This window comes from Pinus tabuliformis, chromosome 8, assembly GCF_031772625.1.
Source record: "Pinus tabuliformis cultivar Carrire ecotype Pingquan chromosome 8, CPIR1, whole genome shotgun sequence".
In the NCBI taxonomy this organism is placed as follows: Eukaryota; Viridiplantae; Streptophyta; class Pinopsida; order Pinales; family Pinaceae; genus Pinus; species Pinus tabuliformis.
Genome location: NC_142294.1, coordinates 319,664,332 through 319,682,809, shown reverse-complemented (window position 1 = coordinate 319,682,809; position 18,478 = coordinate 319,664,332). Strand labels below are relative to the sequence as shown.

General features: G+C 34.9%; 2 pseudogenes; both read left to right on the top strand.

Moving 5' to 3' along the window:
- The first annotated feature begins 1,456 nt into the window (after positions 1 to 1,456).
- LOC149235423 (uncharacterized) lies at positions 1,457 to 2,149 on the top strand (annotated as a pseudogene).
- A 175-nt stretch (positions 2,150 to 2,324) lies between these two features.
- Positions 2,325 to 8,207, top strand: LOC149235422 (uncharacterized; annotated as a pseudogene).
- Positions 8,208 to 18,478: the final 10,271 nt, after the last annotated feature.

Below are 18,478 nucleotides of genomic sequence, written 5' to 3'. Positions count from 1 at the left end.
AGTTTATGATACCTGGATTGATAATTTATGTGGATCAATTTAGGACACTATATTAACTAAACATTTTGGCATCGTTGTCGGGGAAGTGTAATTAAGAGACCTTATTCTTTACATCTAAAAAAATTAATAATTTCTCGAGGATGCTCTCCTCCTGCACTTTATGTGATCTAGAGAATCAGAAAAAGAATTTTTATGTTAAAAAAAAAATAAAAAAATCTCATCATTTCATTTGATTCAATGAAAAAAAACAATAAAAAATTCAACTGCTTTGATAGGTTCAGCTGTCCAAGATTGACTCGTTATGGTTTTAGTGACCCCCAAAACACTGTGTCCTGTTTAATAAGATTTTTCAAATTAGGTATGGAACGTAGCCCTGTTCCGTAGCTAACTATGTGTTCCCTAGCTATTTCCAAGGTTTAGCAGGATACAGGCATCAAATGAAGTAACCGACCACATGGGAATCTCTAGAATCATCTCGACATGGATTCTATCCTAGTCATCCAACCCAGATCGCTAAAAAACCAACATAAGACCTCAGTCAAAGTCCTATTTTCAGTACATTTACCTTGAAGCCTTTGTTGCCTGAAATTAGGAACCATTAGATTCCAATCAGTTGTTGTGATTAGGTCTTCATCAAAACCTGTCCATGAAAATTCTAATTGTGCAAATCATCTGAACTTTAGTTCAATAGGAAAACATTGATTTGTATATTAGAATGGTGAGAGAAAAATCCACCTTTGTGCAAGCAAGATGAGTTTCATTTGACATAAAAGGTGCGGTGGCATTTTCACAAGTTCCAAAGTATCATTTACCGACAACGAATTTACATCAAGTGCCATGTTTGATTTGTTGGATTTCTTTGCTGACGTTGTTTTATCCACTATTTCTTATCGGTGACCACGTCTGATATCAAAGCCAACTTCAAAACATGCATTCAACCGGGCTTCAAACGACCATCCAGAGGACTCTCTAAGGCCTTTGCGAGAGATATCGAAGTTGTGGTTGCTCATAAAATCTCTGCAAGAATTTCCCGAAACAATCAGGAACCAATACGAATAACCAATAGACCTACAAATAAAAAAATTTCAACCACAACATTTGCCATAAAAACGCAGAATTATAAAAAAGGTCAAACTTTAACTGCACATTCTGGCCAAATGAAAATGAATTAGGAAAAACAAAAAAATTGGTTTTCTAGGGAACGGGTTCAATTAGATAACCCAAAAATAGTTTTGAAGAATTTCACAATGGTTTGGGAGAATTTCTCAGTTCTCTAAAGCCCCATTTGGCATGCCGCGTGACGAGAAACAAATTTTATTTAATGAACAGAGTGTTGTTTTAAACATGGCGCGCTTCAAGAATACTTTTTGAATATGACACATTTGAGGAAAGAAAATTCAATTTGAAAACTAAACATCCATATGGCAAATCTAAAGAGTCCAATACGAATCACGCCATGCCTCCTGCCTTCAATGCTAACAATCTCATGTCCGTTTTTAACTCGTACTTCACCATTACTCATGTTTAACGGCTAACTACATGACTTATCCCAATTGGATATGGCTTTTCACAACCCTATTGTTCCTTTATTACACCAAGTTCCTCGTTTTTACTTCCACAGCCTTCCTATGTATATGAGCACTTGGATTATTCATTTTGTTTTCGATTCTTTGTGTATAACGATCACTTGTTTTCACAGCGAGAAATAGTTTCCTTGTATCAATGGTTCTGTGCACTTGATCGTAATGGGAAGGGGCTTATTTCAGCAGATGAATTATTATCCGTTCCAGAGTTTGCAGTGAATCCACTTTCTCAAAGATTGCTGAGAATTTTGGATGGTTTGAACTTCAAAGATTTCTTAGTTTTTTTTATCATCCTTCAGTTCCAGAGCAAGTATTCAACAAAAGATTGAATTCATCTTCAAGGTTTATGATTCAGATGGCAGTGGGAATGTGACACTCGAAGATATACTCGAAGTGTTGCGGGATTTGACAGGATCTTTTATTTCTGAAGAGCAGCGACAGCAAGTTGTGGGTCAAGTTTTGGAGGAAGCATGATATTCAAAAGATTGTGGTTTGACAGTTGAAGATTTTGTCAAGATTCTTGGCATGTCGGATTGAAGATGGAGGTTGAAGTGCCAGTGGATTGAAGCTCAGTGGCCATGCCCATGTTTCTCCATATATTCTTCATTTATTGTCTCTTTAGCACTTTGTAATCGGAAGCTCAGCTTTGGCATCTATGCAAACTGTAATTCCTTTCAAAGTTGCATATAGGTGTGCGTGATGCCTGCCCAACCTTACTAAAACCTCTTTATTTTGTCCAAGATGGGTTACCTACATTTGTTGGAGAGGGAATTGAATATAATGTATAGAGTATCCATCTCAGATTCCTGTGAACTATAATCGGGGCATTGGATATAAATAATAGTATGCATGAAGGGGAGGCTGTAAATTGCCATTATGGCATAATATGTTCACATTTTTAGATGAAGAGAATAGTTACATTTCCTATGCTTAAAAAAAATAAAAAAAAATTGAATCAATGAAATAAGTAGATTATTTGCTCACTTTTCTGAAATTTATTGATTAAATTTTGGACCGCCGATGAAAAATGAATGGCTAACTTTTTGTTCAAGAATTTTAGCTACAGAAACTATGCATGTTCCACAGCTAAAGTTGTTCCGCCGCTAAAGCCATTCCGCAGCGAAACATCAATTTTGCAGCTGAAAAACCCACTGTTCAGATCAGCCTAACATTCTCATACGAAATCAGATTTCGAGGATTCAAGTGTTGTTGGAAAGATATCGACAAGATCTACATAATGCGAAATCCATCATTGAAGTTTGAAATAGTAAATAATGAAATAAATTACTGAAAAAATATAACAATTAACTTGAGGCACTAATTCCGAAATAGGTATAAATTCTTTTGTTTTTCCTTTCTGAACTTGTTTCATTAATAAAAATTCTTAGTTTTGTGTGTAAATATCATAACTAGAGAGATTGATAACCTCTCTCTTTTGACAGTTTTACATTCCATTGCAGAAGAAGTATTAATTTTTTTTGCAGGTTTCAGGAGGAAGGACAAATGACTACAAGTGAATAGTGTCTCTCTTAAGAGACCAATTCGTTTCATAAGAGGATGATCAGCAACAAAGAAGAAACATGTTAATACAAAATTAGATCCAAACACTTGCAAAACTTTTAGATACTATTGTCTTCCATTATATCCATACTTCATAATAAACCATTCACGTCATTTCCCTTCATATTTTCCATTTACATTCACATACACTTTCCATTACTTTTTGTCCAATCATAACCCACAAATAAAAACAAGAGGCTCAGTTACATGCTTACTACCCATTTCCATTATTACCTTCCATTGCCATCTTCCATTTTCATTTCCCCTTTCCTATCATTTTCATTTCGCAAATAGACCCTGTTTCAATGCAAATTATTGAGTCCATAGTCCTTTGAGTCTAAATTCCTTGCAAAAACACCTTGAGGCTTGGATGCCTTAATGGCAAGTCCTCATGCTGACAAACAATGGGAATACATTAATGTCCCTTTTTCATTGGATCTTCTAGGTGACTCGACATTAGTAAATTTACTCGTACCTAGCAACATGTGTTTGGGCATCTTGAATGTCATTGTCATCAATGGTGAGAGTTCTTGTGTTGACTAGTGACCTCCATTAATGGGCACTAAGTCAACAACTTCCTGCTATGTTTGACATCAGAACATCTATTCACATAGTAGCAATTTTGCCAATGAGTTTCGAAGACATGAAGACTATTATTTTCAGAATTTTGGAGCAGATATAAAATAGATCAGCACTATTCAACAGTAGATTCAACAAGTTTTAGTAGAAGCAATAAAAAGTCATCTTGGCTCTTTTATCCATGACTCTTTTTGTCTAGCCACTTGAAGAAGATTATGATCAGAATTTTGTAGCCACCACACATACAACTCATCCATTTCCAAAGGGTAAGTTATGGTACGTTATTTTCTAACTTTTTACCATAGAATTCCATAAAAGTCTAGAATGATAATTGTTGGGAAAACATTTCTCTTCCTCATTTCATAAAATTGCCAATACCATTAGTTGGGGGGGGATACATTCATATTGATATATTTCCATGTTCATATCATATTCAGAAGTCCACATACTTCCAAAATATATTAACTATTACATTATTATTGTTAGCATACAATGGCTTTACAAAAGTGCTCAAAGGATAATTGGATACAAACCAATCATGGTTGTCACACAAGAACCAACGATGATGCAATCCAATAAGGATATACTTTGCAACAATAATCGAATTATCATTATGAAAAGTTCAAAGATCAAAATTGAATGCAACAACAAAATATGGTTGTAACACAAGAACCAACCATTTTGCAACTCAAATAAAACACTTTGCAGAAGTATGAAGTTATCAAATAATATCATGCAAAGTTAAGCCAAAGCTCAAGGATCAAAAAAATTAATGTAATATATATTGCATGAGGACATGCAATAGCTTTAGTTGGGGGTATGTTGGGTCTTGAAATTTTCATTCACTTCCATTACTCTTTCATTATCATGTCCATTATATCACCTCCATTTCACCTTAATTTCACTACCATGTCACTACACTCATCTCACTCTCATTATCATTGGATCACATTTATGTTTTTTTAAACTTTATTAATTCTTAGCATTTTTAAGTTAATTTTTGGTTAAAAATTAGAAAATAATGTGCATATTCTTATACCTAACAAATGGGATGAGATTGTTGACATGTGTAGGTTAAAAAAGAAGCTTCTAGAAGACCTTTATGTGGGATCCCAAGGAAAAATTCGAATTTGAGTGGAGAGGATCATGGGATCATGAGGATATGTGTCATATTTCCTATTTGTATTGAAAATTTAAGAAGACATGTGTCTTATAATTTCCTATTTTGATTAGAACTCTAGAGGTATAGGGAGAGATTCATGGACTCTCATTAATGAGATGACTTCTCATCTTTTTGTATAAATTGGAGATCTCTCTCCTTCGTTTAGCAGTTTTTTTTTGGTAGCTTTTGGAAAGCTTTGGAAGGATTTTGTAAACTTTGTTAGCTCAACTTGTTGCACTTTGCAATTTTGAAGAATTTGAAGAAAGCTTTGATGTTCCCAACATGGAAGGAGATGTGTAGTAGATGTCATGGAGCATATTAGAATGTAAGATAGAGTAGATTTTATTTTGTAGTTTTGCTTTTATTTCATTCAAGTATGCATTTTATTTTTGTGATTGTTTTCAAGTTTTCAAGTTTAGATTTCTCACTCATGCAAGTTTAATTCATGCAAGTGTGTTCAACCAGTTGATTGTAGATCTATCTAATTGTGTAATCTATGCTTAGAAAAATAGTCCAAGAAAGTATTTTCCAATTGGTGCTTGGAGCATGACAACACACAATAGATTAGATTTCCTTTACATGTTTTGTATTTAATTTTGTTGCAATTTCATTTTCAGTTTTAGAACAATGAAGTATTGAATCCATCCAATTGCTATCACAAGGAGGTAGTTCTCCCAAAATTGTGTATCAAAGTGATAAAACGCTTCATTTAGCTGTTATAGTAGACTAGTTGCAATTTCACTTTTAGTCTTAGTCTTTCATTTAAATTTCATTTTCAATTTTAGAACAATGAAGTACGGAGTCCCTCAAAATGCTATCACAAGGAGGTAGTTCTCCCAAAATTGTATAGCAAAGTGATAAAACACTTGATTTAGCTATTATCTTTTTTGCTTTCATTTCACAGACATTTTTCTGTCTTAGATTAATGTAACTATTCGAAGTTTTGATTTGTTTTTATCTAATATTCATTTCCTTTTCTCCTTTCTTTAGAAATTAGATTTTAACATTAAAATTCATTAGATTTAGTTGTCCATTAACATTTAGAGATTTTCATCTAGAAGCATAACTTTTCTTTCTTAGATTAATTTCCTTAATCATAATAAACAAAACCCCCAAAAACAACATAAACTATAAAACAACGAAATAAGAAAAAGGTTAACTAAGCACATATAGTGCACCACAATTCATCAATTTATGGTACCTGGATTGATAATTTATGTGGAGCAATTTAGGACACTATATTAACTAGACATTTTGGTGCCATTGACACGGAAGTGTAATTAGGAGACATTATTTTTTACATCTAAAAAAATTAATAATTTCTCGAGTATGCTCTCCTCCTGCACTTTGTGTGATATGGAGAATCAAAAAAAGAATTTTTATGTTAAAAAAAATAAAAAAATTCATCATTTCATTTGATTCAACGAAAAAAGAAAAATAAAAAATCCAACTACTTTGTTAGTTTCAGTTGTCCAAGATTGACTGGTTATGGTTTGTATTGACCCTCAAAAGATTGTGTCCTGTTTAATAAGATTTTTCAAATTAGCTACGAAACATAGCCCTGTTCCGCAGCTAACTGTGTGTTCTGTAGCTAGTTCCAAGGTTTAGCAGGTTACAGGAATCAAATGAAGTAACCAAACACATGGGAATCTCTAGAATCATCTCGACATGGATTCTATCCTAGTCATGCAACCCAGATCGATAAAAAACCATCTTAAGACCTCATTCAAAGTCCTGTTTTCAGTACATTTACCTTGAAGCCTTTGCTGCTTGAAATTGGGAACCATTAGATTCCAATCCGTTGTTGTGATTAGGTCTTCATCAAAACTTGTCAATGAAAATTCTAATTGTGAAAATCATCTGAGATTTAGTTCAATTGGAAAACGTTGATTTGTGTATTAGAATGGTGAGAGACAAATCTATCTTTGTGCAAGCAAGGCGAGTTTCATTTGACATAAAAGGTGTGGTGGCATTTTAACAAATTCCAAAGTATCATTTACCGGCAAAGAATTTACATCAAGTGCCATTTTTGATTTGTTGGATTTGTTTGCGGGCTCTATTTTATCCACTATTTCTTAACGGTGACCACGCCTGATATCAAAGCCAACTTCAAAATATGCATTCAAACGGGCTTCAAATGGCCATCTAGAGGACTCTCTAAGGCCTTTGCGAGAGTTATCGAAGTTGTGGTTGCTCATAAAATATCTGCAAGAATTTCCTGAAACGATCAGGAAACAATAGGCATAACCAAGAGACCTGTAAATAAAAAAATTTCAGACACAGCATTTGCCAGAAAAACGCAGAACTATAAAAAACATCAAACTTTAACTGCACATTCCGGCCAAATGAAAATGAATTAGGAAAAAAAAATTGGGTTTTCTCGGGAATGGGGTCAATTAGATAACCTAGAAGCAGGTTTGAAGAATTTTGCAACGGTTTGGGAGAATTTATTGGTTCTCTAATGCCCCATTTGGCATGTCACGTGAGGAAAAACAGATTTTATTTAATGAGAAAAGTGTTGTTTTAAACACGGCATGCTTCAGGAATATTTTTTGTATATGACACATTTGAAGAAATAAAATTTGATTTGAAAACTAAACATCCATATGGAAAATATAAAGAGTCCAATACAAATCACACCATGCCTCCTGCCTTTAATGCTAACAATCTCATGTCCGTTTTTAACTTGTACTTCACCATTACACATGTTTAATAGCTAACTACATGACTCAACCCAGTTGGATATGTCTTTTCACAACCCTATTGTTCCTTTATTACACCAAGTTCTTCGTTCTTACTTCGCAGCCTTCCTATGTATATGAGCACTTGGATTATTCATTTTGTTTTCAATTCTTTGTGTATAATGGTCACTTTTTTCATAGCAAGAAATAGTTTCCTTGTATCAACGGTTCTGTGAACTTGATCGTAATGGGAAGGGGCTTATTTCAGCAGATGAATTCTTATCCATTCTAGATTTTGCAGTGAATCCACTTTCTCAAAGATTGCTGAGAATGTTGGATGGTTTGAACTTCAAAGATTTCTTAGTTTTTTTTATCATCCTTCAGTTCCAGAGCAAGTATTCGACAAAAGATTAAATTCATCTTCAAGGTTTATGATTCAAATGGCAGTGGGAAAGTGACACTCGAAGATATACTCGAAGTGTTGTGGGATCTTTTATTTATGAAGAGCAACGACAACAAGTTGTGGGTCAAGTTTTGGAGGAAGTAGGATATTCAAAAGATTGTGGTTTGATAGTTGAAGATTTTGTCAAGATTCTTGACATGTCCGAAGTGAAAATGGAGGTTGAAGTGCCAGTGGATTGAAGCTTAGTGGCCATGCTCACGTTGCTCCATATATTCTTCATTTATTGTCTCTTTAGCACTTTGTAATCAGAAGATCAGCTTTGGCATCTGTGCAAACTATAATTCCTTCCAAAGTTGCATATAGGTGTGTGTGATGCCTGCCCAACCTTATTAAAACCTCTTTATTTTGTCCAAGATGGGTTACCTACATTTGTTGGAGAGGGAATTGAATATAATGTATAAAGTATCCATCTCAGATTCATGTGAACTATAATCCACATATTATGCTACACGATCAGGGCATTGGATATAAATAATAATATGCATGAAGGGGAGGTTGTAAATTGCAATTATGGCATAAGATGTTCACGCTTTCAGATGAAGAGAATAGTTACATTACCTATGCTTAAAAAAAATTAAAAAAAATTGAATCAATGAAATAAGTAGATCATTTCCTCACTTTTATGAAATGTCTTGATTAAATTTTGGACTGATGATGAAAAATGAATGGCTAAATTTTTGTTCAAGAATTTTAGCTATAGAAACTCTGCATGTTCCAGAGCTAAAGTTGTTCCGCAGCTAAATTCGTCCCGCCGCTAAAGCCATTCTGTAGCTAAACATCAATTTTGCAGCTGAAAAACCTAACTATTCAAATCAGCATAACTTTCTCATACGAAATCAGATTTTGAGGATTCAAGTGTCATTGGAAAGATATCGACAAGATATACATAATGCGAAATCCATCATCAAGGCTTGAAATAGTAAATAATGAAATAAATTGCTGAAAATATATAACAATTAACTTGAGGCACTAATTCCGAGGCAGATCTAAATTTATTGTTTTTCTTTTGTGAACTTGTTTCATTAATACAAATTCTTTGTTTTGTGTGTAAATATCACAACTAGAGAGATTGATAACCTCTCTCTTTTGATAGCCTTACATTCCATTGCAGAAGACGTATTAGTTATTTTTACAGGTTCCAGGAGGAAGGACAAATGACTACAAGTGAATAGTGTCTCTCTTAAGAGACCAATTCGTTTCATAAGAGGATGATTAGTAACAAAGAAGAAACATGCTAATACAAAATTAGATCCAAAAACTTGCAAAACTTTCAGATACTATTGTCTCCATTACGTCCATCATAATAAACCATTCAGGTCATTTCCCTTCATATTTTCCATTTATATTCACATACACTTTCCATTACTTTTTGTCCAATCATAACCCACAAATAAAAGAAAGAGGCTCAGTTACATGCTTACTACCCATTTCCATTATTACCTTCCATTTCCATCTTAAATTTTCATTTGCCCTTTCCTATCATTTTCATTTCACAAATAAATCCTATTTCAATGCAAATTATTGAGTCCATAGTCCTTTGAGTCTAAATTTCTTGCCAAAACACCTTGAGGCTTGCATGCCTTAATGGCAAGTCATCATGATGACAAACAATGGGAATACATTTATGTCCCTTATTCATCGGATCTTCTAGGCAACTCAACATTGGTAAATTTACTCGTACCTAGCAACATGTGTTTGGACAGCTTGAATCTCATTGTTATCAATGGTGGGAGTTCTTGTGTTGACTAGTGGCATCCATTAATGGGCACTAAGTCAAAAACTTCCTGCTATGTTTGACATTAGAACATCTATTCACATAATAGGAATTGTGCTAGTGAGTTTTGAAGACATGAAGACTATTATTTTTAGCGTTTGGAATAGATATAAAATAGATCAGCACTATTCAACAGTAGATTCAGCAAGTTTTAGTACAAGCAATAAAAAGTCATCTTGACTCTTTTATCGTTGACTCCTTTTTTCCAGCCACTTGAAGAAGATTATCTTCAAAATTTTGTAGCCACCACACATACAACTCATCCATTTCCAAAGGGTAATTTAAGGTACATTATTTTCTAACTTTTTACAATAGAATTCCATAAAAGGCTAGAATGATAATTGTTGGAAAAACATTTCTCTTCCTCATTTCATAAAATTGCCAATACCATCAGTTGGGGGGGCAATACATTCATATTGATATATTTCCATGTTAATATCATATTCACAATCATGGTTGTCACACAAGAACCAATGATGATGCAATCCAGTAAGGATATACTTTGCAACAATAATCAAATTATCATTATGTAAAATTCAAAGATCAAAATTGAATGCAACAACAAAATACGGTTGTAACACAAGAACCAACCATGTTACAAATCAAGTAAAACACTTTGTAGAAGTATGAAGTTATCAAATAATATCATGCAAAGTTAAGCCAAAGCTCAAGGATCAAATGAATTAATGTAATATATATTGCATGAGAACATGCAATAGCTTTAGTTGGGGGGTATGTTGGGTCGGTAAAAAGGAAGCTTTTAGAAGACCTTTATGTGGCATCCCAAGGCCAAGTTCGAATTTGAGTGGAGAGGATCATGGGATCATGAGGATATGTGTCGTATTTCCTATTTGTATTGAAACTCTAAGAAGACATGTGTCTTATAATTTCCTATTTTGATTAGAACTCTAGAGGTATATGGAGAGATTCATGCACTCTCATTAATGAGATGACTTCTCATCTTTTTGTATAAATAGGGGATCTCTCTCCTTCATTTAGTAGTTTTTTTTGGTAGCTTTTGGAAAGCTTTGGAAAGATTTTATAAATTTTGTTAGCTCAACTTGTTGTACTTTGCAATTTTGAATAATTTGAATAAAGTTTTGATGTTCCCAACATGGAAGGGGATGTGAAGTAGATGTCATGGATCATATTAGAATGTAAGATAGAGTAGATTTTATTTTGTAGTTTTGCTTTGATTTAATTCAAGTATGTCATATTATTTTTATGATTGTTTTCAAGTTTAATAGTTTAGATTTCCCATTCATGCAAGTGTGTTCAACCGGTTGATTGCAGATTTATCTAACTGTGTAATCTATGCTTAGTAAAATAGTCCAAAAAAGTATTTTCCAATTGGTGCTTAGAGAATTAGAGCACACAGTAGATTAGTTTTCCTTTAGATGTTTTGTATTTAATTTTGTTGCAATTTCATTTTCATTTTTAGAACAATGAAGTATTGAATCCCTGCAAATGCTATCACAAGGAGGTAGTTCTCCCAAAATTGTGTAACAAAGTGATAAAACAGTTCATTTAGCTGTTATAGTAGATTAGTTGCAATTTCACTTTCAGTCTTAGTCTTTCATTTAAATTTCATTTTCAATTTTAGAACAATGAAGTGTGGAATTCCTCAAAATGCTATCACAAGGAGGTAGTTCTCCCAAAATCGTATAGCAAAGTGATAAAACACTTCATTTAGCTGTTATCATTTTTTCTTTCATTTCATAAGCATTTTGTCAGCTTATATTAATCTAACTATTCAAAGTTTTGATTTGTTTTTATCTAATGTTCATTTCCTTTTCTCCCTTCTTTAGAAATTAGATTTTAACATTAAAAGACATTAGATTTAGTTGTCCATTGACATTTAGATATTTTCATCTATAAGCATAACTTTTATTTCTTAGATTAATTTCCTTAAGCATAAGAATCAAAACCCCCCAAAAAAACATAAATTATAAAACAACGAAGTAAGAAAAAGGTTAACTAAGTACATATAGTGCACCACACTTCATCAGTTTATGATACCTGGATTGATAGTTTATGTAGAGTAATTTAGGACACTAAATTGACTAGAAATCACTTCATTCCATTTCACTTCATTTTATCCTAACATAGTTGTCCTAATAATTTTGATTCCATTATGGTTCAAAAGTTATGTGATTTGCAAATAAATACTAAATGATGAGTGTATTATATGGCTGATTCAAGGATGCATTCTTAGATATGTTTAATGAATCTTGTTGCAACAAAAGGAAACAAGGTATTGAAACACAAAAACCAATACTAGTTAAAATTTGGTTGTCACATTAGAACCAACCAAACATGTTGCAATTCAATATATGACAAATAATACTTTACAAAAAGAAATGAAATTGTCAAATTCAAAGTTTAAGGAGAATTGATATAAGGCAAGCTCATTCAAAATCAAATCATGATTAAGCAATGCAATAGATTGCATGAGGACATCCAGTAATGTCGGTTGGCGGGTATGTAGAGTCTCAATAATGTCTTCAAAATATCATCCACTTTCACCTTTATCGCCACCATTTCATTCACATCTCGCAACTCCATAGCCATATAATGTTTCATTGGCCTCCATTTTCATGATTACATGGGGTTATCTTTGTGTTTTCCAAAGGCTAATGATTTGTAGTATTTTAAGTGAATTTATAGTTAAAAATTAGAAAAATGATATATATTTGCTAATACTTAAAAGTGGCTTGAGTTTCATGAAATGTGTAGGTCATTTGGAAGCTTCCAAGGTACCCTTATGTGGCCTCCAATGCTCCAATTCGAATTCCCTTCAAGATATCGAAGAAGATTTGGATAAAAGTAAAAGAGGAAATGTGTCTTATCATTACCTATTTCAGTTGTAACTCTATGAGATTTTCTAGGGATCTAGGGAGAGAATAATGGACATCCATTAATGAGGTATCTTCTTTTGTTTTTGTATAAATAGGAGAGCCTTCTCCTTTCAAAGACATGTGTAAAGTTGGAAATACTCAGGTGTACAAGTTAAGATTACTCATGTTTGAATGGAATTTAGATTTAGCACCATGCTCATGAGTGATGTTCACCTCTTTCTGGTAATGCTTGCATTGGGAGCCTCTCAACATGCCATCTCTCATGCTTTTGGATTTGCCACCTACAATTTGTGAGATTTATTGTTTTTCATAGATTAAGATTTATTGCTTTCATAGATTAATATTTATTTCTTTCATATATTTTCCTGTGTGAGAGGTTAAGAGTGATTTTTTTTATTTGCTTCCATATCTTTTATTATATGAGAGGTTAAGAATGATTGTTTTTGCTTTCATTTCATGTCATGTGGTTTTGATTATTCATTTCATAGGATCCTGATTTGATAATGCACACATGATCCCTTAGAGTAGATTTCATTTCATGCAATTTTGATTCCTACAAGTGTTGTAGATTAAAACTTCAATTCCTAAAAGTGTGGTAGATTAAGATTTCAATTCCTACAACTATGATAGATTAAGATTTTAATTCTATGCGTTGTACTATAATTGTACTATAATTTATTTTCAATTTATTGTTGAATTAGAATAGGTGAATTTGGTTTCGTAGTTAGATTGATCTAAATTGAAAGTTAATTTCTAGCATACACAGTGCACGCATGCTTCACAAGTTTTACGAAACCTGGGGTTGACAGTTAAATGATAGGAAATTAATTTGCCTCAACATCCGTTACTATGAGTGTGCCATAAATCATGTAGTACTAAGACATACCTTTCCAACAAGGTATCATATGCACCAAATGAAGATAATATGATCAAGTTAGGACCTCGGAAAATTCGCTGCCCAACTAAGCCCAAAGGGGCCCACAAACTCTTAGTGTTACATCTCATTGGATTAGGGCTTTAGTTGTTTCAGCTCTTCTCTCGTTGTTCAATAATAAATAGGCCCTTGAGCCTCATTTTAACACAGTTCAGAGGCATGTAGCTGACACTTCTCTTCTCATAGATAAGCTGCCATAGCCCAAGCTAGTTTATTTCCATTATGTTTATAAGCATATTTAAGTATTATGATGTTAATGAAATGAAGTATTATTTCTGGTGCATCTCTGTATTTATGGTTATATCTCTGTTTGTTTACATTCATGTTTATGTTCGGATTAGTGGTATCATAATGGTCTACTATTTTTATGTTTTCCTTTACATGTCCCCAATGAGGGCAGGGTATCAGGAGTTAGGGGTCAATCTAGTTGAACCTTTTGCAAGACTAGCCTCGCAAACCCCGAAAACCTCCTATGGAAGAAGAAAGGAAAGATGAGGGGGCAGTAGATCTCATCAAAATATTGTTCAAGGAAGCCGTCGAGTGATAGAGGAACATGATGATGATTAAATTTTCCTAGGTCCTTTGATGGTTACCAACATGTGATGTATCTTCATCCAAAAGCCACTCTGGAGGTGCCACTCCTTTTAAGGTACAACTTAACTTTGTCATTCCCATATTTGAGGGCTAGATAGATGCAGACATCATAGATAAATGGTTCAATCTATTGGAAGGATATTTTTTAGTTCATGAATTTTCCAATTGGAAACAATATTACTTTTTCACTTCTTGAAGTTGCCCACACATCAAGGACTAGTGGGAAACCTATTGTGAACATGTTCGGTTGTGTTATAATATTTACACGTAGTTAAGAGGGGGTTTTAGGGGCACCCATAACCCCATTTTATGGGGTCAAAATTTTGGTTTTGAACCCTATGTCAGGTTGGGCGGACCCACCTATGGTTTTGTGCATGATTTTCGCACATGTTTTTTGGACGCGATGGTTTTCAGTCCATGGTATTCGATGCTTCGGCATGTATAAATATGTATTATAACATTGAAATGAACATAATGAAAAATCAAGCTGGTAGTCTCGGTTTTGGGATCCAGGGGAAAATATCTGTGTATATGTGTTTTATGTGTTCTGCTCTCGCATTATTTATTTTCTGTGTTTTAGAATTTGTATGTAGATAATTTCTGTACGGGGTTAAAACCTACATTTGGTATCAGAGCAGATTTGGCTTCAAGGGGACGCCTTTATTGTTGAGGGGTTTCGCTCGGGCCTGTGGTAGACCCTGTTCAGCGGGAGATCTACGAGATCGATTTTGGTGGTGAAAGAAGATGGCGAGCAGTGGAAAGATAGAGATCGAGAAATTTAATGGTCAGAGTTTTGAGTTGTGGAAACTCAAGATGGAGGATCTATTGGTGGATAAAGATCAGTGGATCGCAGTAGATCCAGGTACTAAACCAATGGGAGTGTCTGATGAAGAATGGAAGAAGTTGGATCGGAAGGCAAAGAGCACAATATGATTGTGTGTCTCAGATTTAGTATTGCTGAGTGTATCAGGGAAGCTACAACAAAGGCTTTGTGGGACAAGTTAGGGACTTTGTACCAATCTAAGTCTCCGGTGAATAAACTATTCCTGCGGAAAAAGCTGTATAACTCAAGGATGAAAGATGGATACTCGGTGACTGAGCATCTGAATGCATTTAATACTGTGGTAATTCAGTTAGCATTTGTTGATATTAAAATTTCAAATGAAGATAAGTGCATCAATTTTTTGTGTTCTCTACCAGATTCGTGGGATAGTCTGGTTATTGCAATAGGTAGCAATGCAACTGCCTTGTAGTTTGATGAAATAGTCTCAACCTTGCTGACGGAGGAGATGAGACGGAAGAATTTGGAGAGCCAAAACGGTGATCCCTTGTCTGTACGAGGACGGTCCCAGAACAGAAACAAAAATAAGTCATCGAGTGGGAGATCTAAATCTAGAGGGACATCTAAATCTCCAAGAAAACCTGTAAAGGTGGTGTTGTAGAAATGCTGAATGGAAGGCCACTTGAAAAGGGACTATAAATCTAAAGCTCCTGACAAAGGAAATGGATCTGATGAGGCTCCTTCTGCAGAGGCGGAAAGCACCTCAGATGAAGGTGGGGATGTGTACTTGGCTTCTTCAAGTACACATGTAGATCATGAGGCATGGTTGATTGACTCGGGTGCATCCTTTCACTTCACTCCCCATAAAGAGTGGTCCTGTGAGTATGAGAAATATGATGGTGGTGATTTCTTCTTGGGGGATTACAGGAAGGCTAGAATCATTGGTCATGGAAAAGTAAAGTTGAAGCTGCAAGGTGGAAGGGTTAGAACACTTCCGGGTGTTCTGCATATTCCTACATTAGCCAGAAATTTGATTTCTGTTAGTACGTTGGATGATGCAGGTGTAAAAATAGTGTTCGAGAAGGATACCTACAAGATGGTTCAGGGAGCACTGGTATTGATGCGGGGAGTTCGGATTGGAACTCTGTACAAGCTGCAAGGTAGCACTGCTGTTGATGGGTGCAACAGTTCTGTGGTTCCTAAAAGTGGAGCAGAAAATATAGTGGTCTTTGGAGAAAAGACCATGCTGTGGCATCAAAGGCTTGGACATATTGGAGAGAAGGGCCTTCGAATACTTCATGGTAAAGGTATGAGTAATATCTCTCTAGATTTTGATTTTTGTGAAAATTGTGTATACAAGAAGCAGAATCGGGTGAGTTTCCTCTTTGGTGGTAAGAGGGCGAAACATATATTAGAGCTTGTGCATAGTGATGTGTTTGGACCTGTTAAGGTTCCATCACTAGGTAAGTCTTTGTACTATGCATCATTTATAGATGACTTCTCAAGGAATACATGGATATATTTCCTTAAGAAGAAATCTGAAGTCTTTGATAAGTTTAAAGAATTTAAGGCTCCAGTGGAAAACCAGACAGAAAAGAAGATAAAGATGCTAAGGACAGATAACGGTGGATAGTTTTGCAGTAAGGAATTTGAAGAATTCTGCAAGAAGTGTGTTATAGCATGGTAGAAGACTACTCCATATACACCTCAGCAAAATGGAGTTGCAGAAAGAATGAACAAGATGTTGATGGAAAGGGCAAGAAGCATGCTCAGTGGTGCCAGGTTAGGATAAGAATTCTGGGCAAACGTGGTGGATACTGCATGTTACCTGGTCAACAGGTCATCTTCATCAGCATTGGAGGATAAGACTCCACAAGAGGTATGGACTGGTAAGAAATCCTCTCTTTCACATATGAGGGTATTTAGATGTGATGCATATGTACATGTTCCAAAGGAGAAAAGAACAAATTTGGATAGTAAATCTGAAAAGTTCATCTTTATTGGGTATAAGGATGGTTTAAAGGGTTATAAGCTTTGGAACCTAGTAACAAGGAAGGTTATGTACAGCCGAGATGTGGTGTTTAGAGAGGTGAGAGGTGTTATTAAACATGAATTCCATCCAAATGAACCTGAGAAGATAGAGTTTAAAGTAAAAGAGGAAGAATCAGACTCTACAGCAGAGGAGGAATCATAAGATGAAGAGCCACAAACTCCGGCTGTGAGAAGATCAGTTCAAGAAAGAAGGTAGCCAGAAAGGTACAGTCCATCCGCTTTCTGTTCAAATTTTTCTTTGTATGTTACTGATGATTATCCCAGAACTGTGAAGGAATCAGTGGATTTAGAGGATGGAAAACTTTGGAAAGAGGCCATGGTTGATAAAATGGAATCTTTGCACAAAAATGAGGCTTGGGATCTGGTGGAGTTGCCGGCTAGAAGGAAACCTAGAAGGAAACCCATTGGTAACAAATGCATGTTCAAAAAGAAGACAAATGCAGAAGGCAAAGTGGAGAAATACAAAGCTCGGTTGGTAGCAAAAGGTTATTCCTAGGTGCCGGGAATTGATTTTGATGATATTTTTTCTCCTGTTGCGAAGGTAACTTCTATTAGATTACTTTTATCTGTTGTTGCTGCTTTTGACTTTGAGGTAGAACAGATGGATGTGAAGACATCATTTCTTCATGGGGATATGGAAGAGGAGATATACATGAAGCAACCTAAAGGCTTTGCAGTGAAGGGTAAGAAAGAACTGGTATGGAAGTTAAAGAAGTCTCTATATGTGTTAAAATAGTCACCAAGGATGTGGTATCAGAAATTTGATACATTTATACGGGGACTTGGCTTCACCAGAAGCAAAGCAGATCACTATGTGTATTTTAAATTAATTGGTGACCGTGTTATTTATCTGGTCTTGTATGTGGATGATATATTGTTGGTTGGAAAGGACAAAGAAGTTATCCAGGATTTGAAGACCCAATTGTCCTCCAAATTAGACATGAAATATCTTGGTGCTGCAAACTATATTTTGGGCATGGAAATTAAAAGAGATCAGGCAAAGAGGAAGCTCTAGTTAAAACAGAGGAAGTATATTGAGACAATATTGCAGAGGTTTAATATGCAAGATAGTAAACCAATGAAGGTACCTATTCTTGTAGGTCTGAGGTTATCTACTGAACAATGTCCCAAGACACAAGAAGAGGAAGACGACATGTCTCGTGTTCCATATGCAAGTGTAGTCAGTAGCTTGATGTATGCAATGGTCTGTACTAGACTAGACATTGCACATGCAGTGGGAGTATTGAGCAAGTTTATGTCAAAACCAGGGAAGGAGCACTGGACAATAGTGAAGCAGGTTTTCAAGTATTTGCGTGGCACTAGTGATTATGGTTTGTGCTACCAAGGAAGACCAAGATTAGACAGATTGTTGGATATTCATGGCTTTGTTGATGCAGAATGGGCTAGAGATCTGGATGAGAGAAGATCTACAAGTGGGTATGTGTTTAACCTATTTG